Below are 18,712 nucleotides of genomic sequence, written 5' to 3' on the forward strand. Positions count from 1 at the left end.
GGCGAATAATAGTTAATAATCGGATAAATTTCGGATAAATTTTTTTATTTATTTATTTTAATTTATATTATTTTTTTTAAACTTCTTTTCAATATTTTAAAGCGATTAAAGCGTTCTATATGTGAAAAGAAATATTTTTCTTTGTTAAAGAGCGAATAAAGGCAGAAAACGGGACAGAAGTCACATCAGGAGGCACGCACACATCACACCCCGTAACTCCCTATAATTATAACCTATAAATTTCAAACTCCGCCCAAAATTAGAATTTAATGTATCAAACAATTGTACCGAAGGATTTTTTTATATACCAATTAGTGTTCCCACTATCTGAAAAAATAAGTTTTGTTTACTAACCGGAAGGTGGTCTTTTAAGTTAAATATTCGCGATAAGGCCCGTGAATCATGGAGCAGTTGGTAAAGCTGTGTGGCGAGTTAGATTTGTGATCCCGGGGGCCATGGGTTCGAATCCCTGCGACGGTCGACATTCAAATTTTTCTTTTTTTATATATTTTTTTTTATATATTTTTAGATATTTTAATGTGAAACAAAGGTTCTGCATATAAAAAAAACTATTTTTTCTTTGGGAAATAGCGAATAATAGCTAATAATCGGATAAATTTCGAAAAATTTTTATTTATTTATTTATTTTAATTTATATTATTTTTTTAACTTCTTTTCAATATTTTAAAGCGATTAAAGCGTTTTATATGTGAAAAGAAATATTTTTCTTTGTTAAAGGGTGAATAAAGGCTTAAAACGGGACGGAAGTCACATCAGGAGGCACGCACACATCACACCCCGTATCTCCCTATAATATTAACCTATAAATTTCAAACTCAGCCCAAAATTAGAATTTAATGTATCTAACAATTGTACCGAAGAATTTTTTTATATACCAATTAGTGGGCCCACTATCTGCCAAAATAAGTTTTGTTTACTAACCGGAAGGTGGTGTTTTAAGTTAAATATTCGCGGGCAGGCATGAGAATCATGGCGCAGTTGGTAAAGCTGTGTGGCGATTTAAATTTGTTGTCCCGGGGGCCATGGGTTCGAATCCCTGCGACGGCCGACATTCAAATTTTATCTTTTTTATGTATTATTTTTTTTAAATATATTTTTAAATATTTTAATGTGAAACAAATGTTCTGTATATAAAAAAAAACTATTTTTTCTTTGGGAAATAGCGAATAATAGCTAATAATCGGATAAATTTCGGATAAATTTTATTTATTTATTTATTTTAATTTATATTATTTTTTTAAACTTCTTTTCAATATTTTAAAGCGATTAAGGCGTTCTATATGTGAAAAGAAATATTTTTCTTTGTTAAAGAGCGAATAAAGGCAGAAAACGGGACAGAAGTCATATCAGGAGGCACGCACACATCACACCCCGTAACTCCCTATAATTATAACCTATAAATTTCAAACTCTGCCCAAAATTAGAATTTTATGTATCAAACAATTGTACCGAAGGATTTTTTTATATACCAATTAGTGTTCCCACAATCTGCCAAAATAAGTTTTGTTTACTAACCGGAAGGTGGTCTTTTAAGTTAAATATTCGCGATAAGGCCTGTGAATCATGGCGCAGTTGGTAAAGCTGTGTGACCTCGTATCTCCCTATAATATTAACCTATAAATTTCAAACTTTGCAAACCTTTGCTAAAAACCTTTGCAAACAATTATTAAATTTGGTTACACAAAGCTTTAACATTTCAAGTGAAAATAATTTTGAATGCGTTTTTATTATTATTTTACATGACAATAATCGAATAATTTTAAATTTTAAATTACAAATTTTTTTGCATCATTTTTAGCGAATTAATTTTAAACGACAAAATCCAAAATTTGAAAGAAATGGGTCGATAACAATTCTTGAGATACTTTAAAATTTACGAAAACGGCTACTTGGAAATTTATTTTTAATTTGGCCTAATTATTCCAATATTTTGAAGAGCGATTTCTACAATGCAGTACTGAAAAAAATCGCGAAGATATATCTAAAAAAAAAATCGTGAAGATGATTTTTTTATCACTGTACTGTAGAAATTTTTCATATTAATTTGAGAATTTTTAACATTCAGATAATTATAAAACATTTCAGAAAATTATGCAATTGCGTATAACAATATTTTTTTAGTACTACATGCGCAAATGCCTTATTTAAATTTGAGAATTTTTATTACATTCAAATATTCAAAAGTTAAGGAGTTTTTTGTTTATCAACAAAGAAATTTCCAGTAAGAGAATGCCGTCATCTACACGAAAATTCTTCAAAGTAGTGGTTTTTGAATAATAGAGTGCAGGTCATGAATGACCTGTCCTTTCTCCTGACCTCAATCTGCAAGAAAACATGAAATGCTACCCTCAGTAAGGCTGTATGGATGGTTAACTGAATATAAACAATAACCATCTTCCTAAAACCAAAAAAAAAAAAAAAAAAAAATTAGATAACTTCCTGTGTATCCCTCAGTTTATGTTATGCTTTCGAGGTGATGTGTTAACAGGCTTAATATTCTGGGAAGTTTTATTTTATTAATGTGATTTGTGTTTTAAGTTACGGGTAATTTTACCATTCATAAGACCAGTAAAACACCGAAGTCAAGCATCACTGACTGCAGTAAACGGGAGGGTGAGCACTTTGATCAGTCTGCGTAAGGACAGGGCCCCCTCTGCTTCTCTACTTCATTAATGAAGGTATTTAAAATGGAGGAATTTAAAGATATTTAATTTTGATGTATTTAAATTTTTCACCCCACAAAAGATAACAGGAAAATTGACTAGAACCTAAAATAGCTATGAAGTCCCTCCCCTCCAATGGTCCATTTTATTGATTTTCTGATAATTCTATGTGCATCATGCCGATTGCAGTTTTCTGATTGTTAACTTAACCATCTAGCAGCGAAAAATTCGTATCCTTGTTGACATTAGGGCTAAATTTACGCAATTACGACGACTCAATTAAACCCATCAGATGCCTGTATTTTTGTAAAAATATCGCATCTTGTTATATGTAGAAATACAGGCTTTTGATAGACATAATTTGTCAATGGTAATTGCGAAAATTTAGCTGTACATTCAGTTGTGCATTCCTATACAATTAGTAGTACATTCCTATACAATTGAAACGAAGAGAAGAGGGAAGGGAAAAGGGCCAAACACATGAAACTGGTCTCCCCCCAGATGGCGTATTCGAGCGTTGCGATCGCCACGCCAATATCGATATCTCCTCGATTTTGGCGGTAAATCCGAGTTGCAAGCTACGTTTGTTGGTAAACGAAAACAAATCTCGATATCCAAACCTAGTCGACTTCTCGCTAGAAAGTTTGCAACCGTTTACTACATAGTTTTTTGTGAGAGGCAATATTTTCAGAAATAATTTTGTAAGTATAAATAAATAATATAATTTCTAAACTCATGTCTGCTGCATTTCATAAGATTTTAGTGATAATAAGTTATTTTTATGAGTTTGAAGAGAAAATTTGTTTTAGTCATTTATTGATATGTTAAAAAAGGCTATATGGCTACTGTATTTAGAAAGAACTTTATTCTTTAGCTTCTTAAAGCTATTTAAAACTATTTGTTTTATATAGCTAAAGTTATATAAAACTAAAGCTATTTAAAACTTAAAGCTATTTAAAACTATCTTCTTTAGCTATTTAAAACTATTTGTTTTTGTTGCAAGCATACGTTAGTGTTAGTATTTAAAGTAGTGAGATGTATATTTTGTAATAGATGTAATAAGTGGTTTATAATTTTTATTCTAATATTAATTTTAAGTTTTTCTTGCATTTGTAACCACATGTTTACTATCTTTCTACCAATTTATGTTCAATATTATATAACTGCAAATAATGTATGTGATTCATATTATTAAGTCATTTGAAAACTGTTAATGAGTTTTGTTCTTAACATCTAATAGGTGTGACGTTTTTGATGTAATTGATATCTCTTAATTTTTACTTGGAGAAATTGACTAAGACAGCCTTGGTTAGTAAAATGTTGTTGTGCTGAGAAAGAACAAGAATAGATGTCTCCAGCCAAGTCATTGTCTGTTTACGAGAGTTGTCCGTTATGGGAAGGGTACCTTAATGACAAAGTTTAACACTGTAAATTGTTTTTAGAATATTTTCTATAATATAGATATAATTAAATAATCTCCAAGAATATTTAATTTAACTTTAAAGAATATTTTTTTTCTATATAAGACGAATATATGAAAGTATGATGTAAATACATAATTCTAGATGTAGCTACAGATAAATGAATATTATTTTCCTTTTAACACAGATATTCAAGTTAGTCATATGATACCAAATGGGAGCTTTTAGTCCTCAGTCTGTTTCAGTTATTAGGTTTACATCCCCCATCACTTGATAGGAAACATGGTTAATACCTTTTTGAAAGTAAACCTCTCGCGATACGCAGAAAACAAAAGAAATCAATGCTTACCTGTAAAGTAGGAGAACTAATTAATTTTCTAACAGGCAGGGGTCTGTCCACACATTTTGTAAAAGGTCCTGTTTTTGTAAAATTGTGAAAAAATTACTTGTAATTTGTGACTATAAAATAAACGTTGAGTCATATTCTTTCAACCAGGGTCCTGCTTTTGTGAATTTGTGCAAATAGAGTCCTGTTATTTCAAAAAAACTTTTTCAATGAGTTTTTTAATTGTAAATAGATACAAGATATGCACAGCATTGTAAAATTATAATTTAAAAGAATTAAATTTTCAAAAATAAACAGCAATTACTGCTATTAAATTAGAGATGTAACATACAAATATTTGGTATTTAGCCTATACTGCAGAATGCAGAATATTCGTTTTGGACGAATAAAGAAAGAAGCATCTGCCGAAGACTAAACTTGGTTGGTTTACATCGTCTTTCTTCCCCCCTCTCCCGGGAAGGGTTTATTTGATTAACAAAACAATGGAGAAGTTGAGGAAATGGAAAATAACGTTTCATAGGGCAAAGATGACTGTCTGCGTCTGGTTTACGGATGTGTCCATTTCACGTAGAATGTACCTAATGATTTATTCATAGAAGGTTCATAGGGAATTGAATGAATGTCCGTATTAAGAGGCTTCCGTTTCGCTGGTGTGTCCATAGCAGAAGTTTCGCTGTATTTCTATTTTTCTTGATAAAGTTATAGAGTAAAGGGTATTCATTTAAGAAATAAATTCTTCTCGACATGCATTTGATTACATTCTTTATATTTTATTCTCATAAATAAAATAATATTTATATTTTGAATAGTGTGATAAGTACTGCTCTTTCAAATATCATGAAAGATGGCTTTGATGTTAAAGCTCTTCAAGCATTCTGTGTTCTTCGTCCTCTGAGGCTTGTATCGGGGGTGCCAAGTAAGTTCATTCACAAATCTTAATTAGTTTTCCTTTTTATGTGCTTTAAATTTAAAGCAAGATTTATTTGAAAACAATAAATTAACCGCTTACCTTACCAATTTTTTTAAAGAAAAAAAATGCAAAAAATCAACATATATTTTTATTTTATTAAGATATACAAAGAATACATAATACACAAGTTCTAAGTTGAAATTTTAATTTTTTTATGTATAAAAATATTTAATTTACCATCAGTTTACTATCCTAAATTATCATGGGCAAATGAAAAAAGTTATATATTAGTCTTTGTATATGTTTACATCTTCATCATCTAAAAAATCACCTGAATTACTTTCACTTTCGCTCCTGAACGCCAATTTTTTACTTTTTTTTTTTGTGTGCAATTTCATCAACCATCGTACATTCAATTGTATGAAGAAACACATCTGCAGTCCCACAAATAGTCTTACAACTCCTAAATAAAAATTAACAAACTTCCTATCACAGCAGATTATTGTTTTTTGTTTTGCTGTCGGCAGAATAAAAATGTGATAAAACAAAACGTACAGACGATTTCTGCTATGCCCGAGTTTACTCCAGACAATAAGTATTTGCATTGTGTACATACCGAGTTAACTCTGCGGATAAACGGAGAATTAATCTGCTGAGTTTAAATGGTGTTTATTTAGCCTAAAATGTATGCTTTCACATCTCTGTAACTCTCCTGTCACAAACTGTCACAATTTCATAAAATTCCTATCTCCCTTCCAATGGTTAGGTAGAACAGGGAAGACCTGAAATGGTCAGGGAATTTTATTAAAACTTCAAAAATCAAGGAATAGTTAAGGAAAGTTGCAATTTTTTTACATTATCCTGAAATATAATTTTCCTAAATCACGCCTGGAAAATAATCAGTCTTAAAATTGTCAGAAACAGTAATCAGTTATTGAGATTAGAAATAAATAATTTATACATCTATTACAATTATTTGTTATAACAATTTCACATTTTAGTCAAACTGAAACGTTCCCTTCCTCATTAAATATTTTTTTTTAAATATAGTTTATATTATATACTTGCCATATGCTTACTTATATTATACACTTGTATTTCAATTTAACTTTGACAAGTTATATTCATCGTGAGTCCAGTTATTGTTTGTATTATATACTTGCTTATATTATACACTTGCGTTTCAATTTATCATGGCGAGTTATATTCATCGTGTGTCCAGGTATAGTTTATATTATATACTTGCATATATTTGCTTATATTATTAATTTGCATGTCAATTTGGTTATGATAAGTTTTATATATTATTAGTCCCGCTGTAGTTTATATTATATACTTGCTTATATTATACATTTGCATTTCAATTTATTATGGCGAGTTATATTCATCGTCAGTCCAGCTATAGTTTATATTATATACTTGCATATATTTGCTTATATTATACACTTGCAATTCTATTTAATTATGACAAGTTATATTCATCATTAGTTCAGCTATAGTTTATTATATTCTTGCATTTTTTATATACTTGCATTTCCATTTAATTATGACAAATTGTGCAATCAGCTATAGTTCGTTTTATGTACTTGCATATATAATACACTTGCATTTAAATTTAATTATGACAAGTTATATTCATCATTAATTAGAGTTTATATTATATTTGCTTATATTATACATTTTCATTTCAATTTAATTATGACAAATTATATTCTTCATGAGTCCAGCTATAGTTTATATTACATACTTGCATATGCTTACGTGTATTATACACTGCATTTAAATTTAATTATGACAAGTTATATTCATCATGAGTGCAGTTATTGTTCGTATTATATACTTGCTTATATTATACATTTGCATTTCAATTTGGTTATGACAAGTTATATTCATCGTGTGTCCAGCTATAGTTTATATTATATACTTGCTTATATTATACACTTTCGTTTCAATTTATCATGGCGAGTTATATTCATCGTGTGTCCAGATATAGTTTATATTATATACTTGCATATATTTGCTTATATTATTAATTTGCATGTCAATTTGGTTATGACAAGTTTTATACATTATTAGTTCAGCTTTAGTTTATATTATATCCTTGCTTATTTTATTCACTTGCATTTCAATTTAATTATGACGAGTTATACTCGTCAGGAATCCATCTACAGTTTATATTATATACTTTCATATGCTTGATAATGTTTTATACTTTCTTTTCAATTTGATTATGACGAGTTATATTCATCTCGAGTCTAGCAATAGTTCATTTTATGTACTTGCATATATTATACACTTGCATTTAAATTTAATTATGACAAGTTATATTCATCATTAGTCCCACTATAGTTTATATTATATACTTGCTTATATTATACATTTGCATTTCAATTTATTATGTCGAGTTATATTCATCGTCAGTCGAGCTATAGTTTTTATTATATACTTGCATGTACTTGCTTATATTATACACTTGCATTTCAATTTATTATGGCAAGTTATATTCATTGTGAGTCCAGCTATAAATTATATTATATACTTGCTTTTATTATACACCTGCGTTTCAATTTAATCATTAGTCCAGCTATAGTTTATATTATATACTTGCATATATTATACACTTGCACTTCAATTTAATAATGACAAGTAATATTAATCATGAGTCCAGCTCTAGTTTATATTATATACTTGCATATACTTTCTTATATTATACACTTGCATTTCAATTTAATTATGACAAGTTACATTCTTCATGAGTCCTGCTATAGTTTATATTATATACTTGCCATATGCTTACTTATATTATACACTTGTATTTAAATTTAACTTTAACAAGTTATATTCATCATGAGTCCAGTTATTTTTCTTATTATATACTTGCTTATATTATACACTTGCGTTTCAATTTATCATGGCGAGTTATATTTATCGTGTGTCCAGATATAGTTTATATTATATACTTGCATATATTTGCTTATATTATTAATTTGCATTTCAATTTGGTTATGACAAGTTTTATATATTATTAGTCCCGCTGTAGTTTATATTATATACTTGCTTATATTATACGTTTGCATTTCAATTTTTATGGCGAGTTATATTCATCGTCAGTCCAGCTATAGTTTATATTATATACTTGCATATATTTGCTTATATTATACACTTGCATTTCTATTTAATTATGACAAGTTATATTCATCATTAGTTCAGCTATAGTTTATTATATTCTTGCATTTATTATATACTTGCATTTCCATTTAATTATGACAAATTGTGCAATCAGCTATAGTTCGTTTTATGTACTTGCATATATTATACACTTGCATTTAAATTTAATTATGACAAGTTATATTCATCATTAATTATAGTTTATATTATATACTTGCTTATATTTGCTTATATTATACATTTTCTTTTCAATTTATTATGGCGAGTTATATTCATCGTCAGTCCAGCTATAGTTTATATTATATGCTTGCATATATTTGCTTATATTATACATTTGCATTTCAATTTAATTATGACAAGCTATATTCATCATGAGTGCAATTATTGTTCGTATTATATACTTGCTTATATTATACATTTGCATTTCAATTTGGTTATGACAAGTTATATTCATTGTGTGTCCAGCTATAGTTTGTATTATATACTTGCTTATATTTTACACTCGCGTTTTAATTTATCATGGCGAGTTATATTCATCGTGTGTCCAGATATAGTTTATATTATATACTTGCATATGCTAACTTATATTATACACTTGCATTTCAATTTAATCATTGGTCCAGCTATAGTTTATGTAATATATTTGCATATATTATACACTTGCATTTCAATTTATATATATGAAAAAGTATATTAATTATGAGTCTAGCTATAGTTTTACTAACATATACTTACTTGTATTATACACTTGCATTTAAATTTAATTATGACACGTTATATTCAGCATGAGTCCAGTTATTGTTTGTATTATATACTTGCTTGTATTATATTCTTGCATTTCAGTTAAGTTATGGCTAGTTATATTCATCCATCCACCTATAGTTTATACTTGCATATACTACTTGCTTATATTATATACTTGCCTTTCATTATTATGGCAAGTTATATTCATCATTAGTTCAGCTATAGTTTATATTATATCCTTGCTTATATTATACATTTGCATTTCAATTTAATTATGACGAGTTATATTCATCTTGAGTCAAGCTATAGTTTATGTTATATTTTTGCATATACTTGCTTATATTATATACTTGCATTTCAATTTAATTGTGACGAGTTATATTCATCTTGAGTCCAGCTATAGTTCATTTTATATACTTGCTTATATGATATACTTGCATTTCAATTTAATTATGACAAGTTATATTCATCTTTAGTTCAGCTATAGTTTATATTTTATACCTGCATATACCTGCCTATATTATACACTTGCATTTCAATTTAATATGGCGAGTTATATTCATTGTGTGTCCAGATCTAGTTTATATTATATACCTGCATATATTTGCTTGTATTATACATTTGCATGGCAATTTGGTTATGACAAGTTTTATTCATCATTAGTTCAGCTATAGTTTATATTATATCCTTGCTTATATTATACACTTGCATTTCCATTTAATTATGAGGAGTTATACTCTTCAGAAGTCCAGCTACAGTTTATATTATATACTTTCATATACTTGATAATATTTTATACTTTCATTTATATTTAATAATGACCAGTATTATTAATCATGAGTCCAGCTATAGATAATATTTTATATTTGCTTATATTATTCACTTGCATTTGAACTTAATTATGACAAGTTATATTCTTTATGAGTTCAGCTATAGTTTAAATTATATACTTGCATATGCTTACTTATATTGTACACTTGCATTTCAATTTAATTATGAGAAGTTATATTCATCATTAGTTCAGCTATAGTTTATTATATCCTTGCTTTTATTATATACCTGCATTTCAATTTAGTTATGACAAATTGTAATAATCATTAGTTCAGCTATAGTTTATATTATATCCTTGCTTATATAGTTTATATTATATACTTGCATATTTGCTTATATTATACATTTGCATTTCAATTTGGTTATGACAAGTTATATTAATCGTGTGTCCGGATATAGTTTATTTTATATACTTGCATATATTTGCTTATATTATACTCTTGCATTTCAATTTAATTATGTTGTGTTATATTGATCATGAGTTCAGCTATGGTTTATATTATACCCTTGCATATATTATACACTTGCATTTCAATTTAATTATGACAAGTTGTATTCATCATTTGTCCCGCTATAGTTTATATTATGTACTTGCTTATATGATATCCTTGCATTTCAATTTAATTATAAGGAATTATACTCTTCAGGAGTCCAGCAGTTTATATTATATACTTTCATATACTTGATAATATTTTATACTTGCATTTCAATTTAATTATGACAAGTTATATTCATCTATATATTTTATACTTGCATATACTTGCTTATATTATATAAACTATACATATACAATTGCATATACTTTCTTATATGATATACTTGCATTTCAATTTAATTATAACTCTTTATATTCATCTTTAGTTCAGCTATAGTTTATATTTTATACTTGGATATGCTTGCGTATATTATACACTTGCATTTCAATTTATTATGGCGAGTTATATTCATCATGAGTCCAGTTATTGTTTGTATTATATACTTGCTTATATTATATTCTTGCATTTCAATTTAGTTATGACTAGTTATATTCATCATGAGTCTGGCTATAGTTTATGCTTGCATATACTTGCTTATATTATATACTTGCATCTTAATTTAATTATGGCAAGTTATATTCATCATTAGTCCCGCTATAGTTCATATTATGTACTTGTTATATGATATACTTGCATTTCGATTTTATTGCATGCATTTTAATGCATTTTAATTTAATTATATTCATCATGAGTTCAGCTGCAGTTTATATTATATTCTTGCTTATATCATACACTTGCATTTCAATTTAATTATGACAAGTTATATTCATCGTGTGTCCAGATATAGTTTATTTTATATACTTGCATATATTTGCTTATATTATACTCTTGCATTTCAATTTAATTATGTCGAGTTATAATTATCATGGTTATAATTATCATGGTAATTATCATACTCTTGCATTTAAATTTAATTTAATTATGACAAGTCATATTCATCATTAGTCCCACTATAGTTTATATTATATACTTGCTTATATGATATGCTTGCATTTTAATTTAATTATGACAAGTTATATTCATCTTTAGTCAGCTATAGTTTATATTTTATACTTGCATATACTTCCTTATATTATATAAACTATACATATACACTTGCATATACTTACTTATTTGATATACTTGCATTTCAATTTAATTATGACTAGTTATATTCATCTTTAGTTTAGCTATTGTTTATATTTTATACTTGGATATGCTTGCGTATATTATACACTTGCATTTCAATTTATTATGGCGAGTTATATTCATCGTGAGTCCAGCTATAGTTTATATTATATACTTTCATATACTTTCTCATAATATAAACTTGCATCTCAAGTTAATCATTAGTCCAGTTGTAGTTTATATTATATACTTGCATATATTATACATTTGCATTTCAATTTATCTATGACAAGTTATATTAATCATTAATCCAGCTCTTGTTTGTATTTTATCCTTGCTTTTATTATATATTTGCATTTCAATTTAATTATGACAAGTTATATTCATCTTTAGTCCAGCTATAGTTTATATTATATCCTTGCATATTCTTGCTTATATTATACATTTGCATTTCAATTTTATTTTAACAAGTTGTAATCATCATGAGTCCAGCTATAGTTCATATTAAATACTTGCTTATATTTTACAATTGCATTTTAACTTTAATTATGACACGTTATATTCTTCATTAGTCAAGCTATAGTTTATATTATATACTTGCTTGTACTATAAACTTGCATTTCAATTAAATTTTGACTAGTTATATTCATCATAAGTCCAGCTATCGTTTATATTTAATACTTGCATATACTTATATTATACATTTGCATTTCAATTTAATTATAACAAGTTATATTCATCATGAGTTCAGCTATAGTTTATATTAAATACTTGCATTTACTTGCTAATATTATATATTTGCATAGTTTATATTATATTCTTGCTTATACTTACTTATATTATATACTTGCATTTCAATTTAATCATGAAAAGTTATATTAATCATGAATCCAGCTATAGTTTATATTATATACTTGCATATATTTACTTATATTATAGACTTGCATTTCAATTTAATTCTGAAGAGTTATAGTTATCTTGAGTCCAGGTACAGTTTATTTTATTTACTTGCATATACTTGCTCATTTTATACGCTCGCATTTTAATTTAATTATAACAAGTTATATTAATCTTTTTTCCAGCTATAGTTTATATTATATATTTCCATATGCTTGCTTATATTATACTCCTGCATTTCAATTTAATTATAACGAGTAATATCCGTGGTTAGTCCAGCTATAGTATATATTAAGTACTTGCTCATATTATACACTTGCATTTGTATTTAATTATGACAAGTTATATTCATCTATAGTCCAACTGTAGTTTATATGATATACTTGCATATTCTTGCTCATATTAGAAACTTGCCTTTCAATTTAATTATATTCATACCAGAATTTACTTGTGATGATTAAGGAAGTGGTTAACATATATTTTTCAGTATGAAAAAAGTCGGAAGAAAGTAGGTGAAAGGAGCACTCAAAATTTTAGTTCATGGCAAGGGAAAAAAATAATTTCTCATTATTTTAATGAACAAAAGGAAGAAAAGAAAATTTCTTCCTTTTTTTTGTTGAAAGAAAATCATAATTTTTAAAAAAAATTTCATTAATTTTTTTATGTAGTTTAACAAATCTGAACATTTTTGAAAGTTGCATGTTCCACACTTCCTTAAACGCTAAAACAATTCTTAGTTGAGTTGCAATAAACTCTACCCTTAAACTGATCGGATACTCGAGTAGTAATATAGGGTTTTGTGTTAAGAGTTCTTAATCATAAATGTTCAAATTAATGATGTTTTAATTAAGAAAATCAGATAAGAAGATGCTCTGAATAAATGTATTTTTTTATTGATGAATTCAATTTGCCATCTCAGATGATCATATTTATAATTAGCTCTTTTCGAACTATAAAGATTGTGTTTCTAATCACATAATGTGTTTCTAATCACATAATCACATGACACTTCTAATCACATAATGTTGCACCCAAAATAAGTGATTTCTTATTTTGTGATTCTTATTTTAGGTCTTCAAGTGGTGCTCAATTCCATTCTAAAAGCCATGATTCCCCTCCTCCACATCGCCCTTCTCGTCATTTTTGTCATCATCATCTATGTAATCATTGGTCTGGAGCTTTTCTCTGGAAAAATGATCAAAACTTGTTTTGATAATGTTACTGGTATTTATTTTTCTTCTTCTGATGTGTTAAATGTTATTCTTCTCTACAACTAGCTTTTGTATCATCGCTCATGTATATAAAATTTCTAAAATTTTATATTTTCTATAAAAGAAAATATTGGGAAGAGTTCTTTGTAAGGCTAGTGGGAGTGGTGCAGAAAGATGGGGACAATATTTCATAATTAGTGGTATCCCCTTGGCCGAATGACGACGACATTGTCACAGAGCATTACAGTGTTCTTGCAGAAAGATTTTTTCTTTAGGAAGTTAAAAAAATTTTAGTTTTCATTTCTGCTGAAATTTTCGAATTTTTTTTCTCTAAAATTATGTATAAAAGATGCAGAATATGCAAGGTTTATAACAGCTTGGATTAATTCAGTGTTTAAAGCCTTTTGTCCAATACCAATTTGTCCAAAACTGTCTTAACTGTCCAAAACTCTTTTATTCAAATTATGTCACAATTTGGAAAAAATATTGTGAAAAATAAAGGGTTAATTTTTGAGCAAGAAACATAATGCTGAGAACTTTTTGTTTTATTAAAAAAGTTTATTATTATTTTTAATATTGCATTATTTATCTTCATGCGAAAACGTAATTTATCAGTATTAAAAGCATATTTATTCATATTTAAAGATACAGTATTCACTTTTGTTGTTCATAGAATTGTGGGGCTTCAAACGTTATAAATCTTTTCCTCTTATATTATATTATTTTATTTTAATAAGTTAAAGCAAATTGTATAAAAAAGTATCAAATATTTATTAATATATGCAATTATTATGTGTACAATGGTCACACATATCGAATTTTTACCTTTTACCAATGTTCAAGGTTTTGCACACTTTAAGGTAGTTTTAGTCAGTTTAAGACAGTAAAACCTACATGTCCTATCCAAAACCAGTTTAGGACTTCTAAATCCCCAACCCCGAAAAGATGCATAAGGAATGTTCTTAAAAGTTAAAGGAATGTTCTTATGTGTTAGAAATGCCTTAGGGTTTAGAATGTATAATTATGTACATAATATCCTGTCGAATGTATAATTCTAAAAACAATATATTGACTCAATTATGAAAAAGATATTGCATTAGTTTTCCCATCAAACTTTTTGATTCAAAAGAAAATAACTAAATTCATCAACAATTATAAACAGTTCTGCTTTGTCTTCATTTCAACAAAAATCATTAAGCTTGTTTTGTTCATTTTTAGCTGCGGTGCTACTGCATATGTAAAAAAAATTAATTCAGAACTAGAATTCTGCAAATTCAATTCTGATGTAAACTTTAATTTTAATACTATTTATTTTTAAAACTATGAAAACATTTTTCTATAGATTATCAAAATAATTAATAGTCCATTCGAAATAGTTTCTGTTAAAAATTGCTAATGAGCTTTATTTTTGAAGGCTTCTCTAAAAGAACTATTATTAGTTAGGCTTCTATTGTAAAAGAAAGTAATGCCAGGTTAAGTTGAAATTCCATACAAAAGTGTTATGTTTTTTATAAGATTCTTTTTTAAAATTTTTTTAAAATAAAAAATGATATATTTTTAATGTAAAACTAGCGTATAGTTCGTCAGGGTAGCTTCTCTTCATGCTAGGGCTAACACAATAGACCAGAGAAAGAAATTCCCTTTCTCTCGCCAACCAGACAGACCGAGCCAAAGCCTGTCCTAAACATTGACCCTTCACCCCTACTTGAAATAGTTCTACGTCGTTAAGATAGTCACCCCCACTGGTCCAGACCAATGGCTAGGGGAGTTCTTACTTTAGACAAACTATATTTGTATTCTAATGAAAACAATATATTAGCAAATTGTAAATATGAAGCTATTGTTTATAAATATTTATGTATTGTGTGTAAGCTGCTGTTTTATTTTAAAAAGCTTTAAAACTGTGGAAAAGAAGCATTTTGTATTTCGAGAAAATTCATTCAAAGAAAATGTGTCTCAGAACTTTTGCTCAGTCTGTCCTTACTGCCAACCAAAATCTTAGATTTTTAAGTTTCAAACATAATCTTCAAAGCAATATTTTAAGTTCACAAATATATTTCACAATCTCGTACTTTCGAGTTTATACAATAGTAAAAAACAACATGCTTTAAAATGGGTTAAAAAAAAGACTTGATTACTTTGGATAACTGTTGTTCTATGCTGATATATAATCTTGTAATATTGCCAAGTTGGTCACCAGGATGAGTGATTGTCTTAGTACTGAACATAGGGAATACTTTTTTAGAGCTTATTATTTCTGCCCTGGATGTTGGTTTAAAAGTACATTGTTTATTTACTCTTTTACACATACATGCTTGCAAAGTGGTTACTAATAGTAAGACAAGTCTGAAGTTTCTTTGCAATATTTTCTTATTGTTGAGCAAATGGCAGTATTGTTGGCACCTCAAAATATATATTTTTCAAAATATATAAAGCATGTATATGCACCCCGTGCCAGAACCGTAATAACACGTGTTGCAGAGCGTTACAGAGTTATTGCAAAAAGAATTTTCCTTTAGATAGACAAAAAATATTAGTTTCCTTTTTTGAAATTATATTTGGAAGATGCCTTTTTCGCGTATCGGAGGGGAAAGAAATGCTCGTAATTTTTTTTATTCTTATTTGATAAGAATGAAAAATAAAGAATATTGAAGTAAAAAATATCTTTTCTGCAGAAATGTTTGAAAGATTTTTTTTCTCTCAATAACTATATTCAAAAGATTCCTTTTTCACGCATGAGAGGGATAAGAAATGATCTTGATAATTTTTTTTTTTTTTTGTTTCAAATACGTTTTTGTTGCTTTAAATTCTGTTGCAGAAAGCCAAAATAATTCTGCCACAGAGTATATGTATTATTCAGTATATGTATATCTGTTTGTTTACAAATATTTTGCTGTCTTATTGTTTGTATATTAATATGTATGTGAATATTTTGCTATCAGTTATATGTATATTCAATATATGTATATTCAATATATGTATTAACTCTAAAGAACTAACTAAACTATTTTATTGTAGGTGAGATATCGATCAAAGGAGAACCTAATCCGTGTGGTGATTCTGGCTTCCAGTGTGAAGGTGTGGGATAAGTCTGCCTCCTCTATTGGGACGATCCAAATTACGGAATCATAAATTTTGACAATTTTGGTCTGGCCATGCTCACTGTTTTCATGTTAGTATTCATTCTTTGAACTCACATTACAAAGATAAAAATTTTTTCATATTGTATTGGCAGTCAAAATTGCTGCAGCATTCAGGGTTGTCACAGGGAAGACCTGGAAAATACGGGGAATTTAAAAATTACCTAAAATAGCAGAGAAAATGCAGGAAATTTTGATTTTTTTTTTTTTTTTACAAACTGGGAAAATACAGGTAATTTTGTTTCTTATTTTCCTCTTTTAAATAATGACCACTCAAAGCGTAATGTATGGGATATCTAAGCAGGATATTTCAGCTATACTAAACTATTTCATTTACTTTTGCGTTATTTAAGTATGTTCAGTTGTTCCTTTTTTTTTCTCAAGTTTTTCCAGCAATTGAAATTAATAAATATAATTAGCCCTATATAGCTTGCACAAGAGCACAGTAATTGTGTTTCCTCTTAATATATTGTGTAAATTATGTACAGGGAATACACAGGGAATTTTTTCCCCCAGGTTTGAGTGGCAACCCTGAGCATGGGTAGCGGAAATCCAACAAAGCAGCAGTATCAGCATATTCATTTTTTTTGATTTAAATATTTTATTTCATAATCATCAACTGCATATTCATTCTATTTAGAAGTTTTTTATTTATATTTTTTTTATTTATTGTATTTAATAAACTTCTCCTGGGTAAAGCTATTATCTGTTCTTTTAAAAGTTTCTCAACTAAATTATGATGTTGAATTGACTGAATGCTACATTGGAGGAAAAGTAAATAAATTATTACCTACTGGCTTTTACATTACATTGATTAGAAGTATCGTTTTATGAAATTGAATTTAAATAATAGTTTTTGCATAAATTTTTTAAATACCTGTGTAAGTTTTGTTGCATAATTTTTACGATAAGCTGACTAAACTAATTTGGTTTTAATGAAAATAATGATTCAGATTGACACCTCGTAATAGTGAATTGATATCGAATAACTGACTGTCAAATTGGCTGAAATCTAAATATTTGGTAAGAGAAGTAAATACCTGTGACAATTAACTTGAATCAGAGATGTTTGTGCTCCGAAAAATCCGGATTTTTAGCTGGCCGCGATCTGGAAATTTCTGGAAATCCAAGATACAGAAATTTCAAGAAATCATCGATCACATTTTTGTGTAAAAATTCTTGTATATTTTATTTAAAAATCTTATAACTAGAATTTATACTTGACATATCTTTCATTTGTAAATATTTTTTTTGGTAGAAAATAAATATAATTAGTGATAAAAGTATACTTATACATAATTATTAATTATAATTTAATGTAATTAATAATTATGTATAAGTTTATATATAAGTTATAACTGCTTATAATTTATTTAGACTTTCATGTTTTGAAAATATCAATGATTTTAAATTTATAAAGACATTAAATTTTTGAAATGCGTCATTTATGATTTTAATCAAGAAATTTTGAGGAGTTTTGAGTTGGGCTCACAATTACCCCTGCTTGAACCAAATACCAATTGGGTGTTAGGTACAAGCGGTCAATTACTAAATACCGTATTTTTCGGCGAAAGCGCCGCTTCGTCACAAGCGCCGCACCTCGATAAAAATGAATTTTTAAAAAAAAAAGTTATAGTAAGCGCCGCTCCGGCGCAAGCGCCGCAATGGCGCTGAACCGCGTATATCAGCATCCTTTCAGAAGAGACCTTTAAATTAC

General features: G+C 27.7%; 1 long non-coding RNA gene across 1 annotated transcript; it reads left to right on the plus strand.

Moving 5' to 3' along the window:
- Nucleotides 1–3,052: 3,052 nt before the first annotated feature.
- On the plus strand, nt 3,053–13,857 carry LOC147806654 (uncharacterized). Its single transcript, XR_015428599.1, has 4 exons — nt 3,053–3,385; nt 5,261–5,367; nt 12,687–12,735; nt 13,716–13,857. It is a non-coding gene; the product is annotated as an uncharacterized LOC147806654 (long non-coding RNA).
- Nucleotides 13,858–18,712: the final 4,855 nt, after the last annotated feature.

Source organism: Parasteatoda tepidariorum, chromosome 8 (genome assembly GCF_982258835.1).
Source record: "Parasteatoda tepidariorum strain Cologne lab strain chromosome 8, Ptep-v5.0, whole genome shotgun sequence".
Classification (NCBI taxonomy): Eukaryota; Metazoa; Arthropoda; class Arachnida; order Araneae; family Theridiidae; genus Parasteatoda; species Parasteatoda tepidariorum.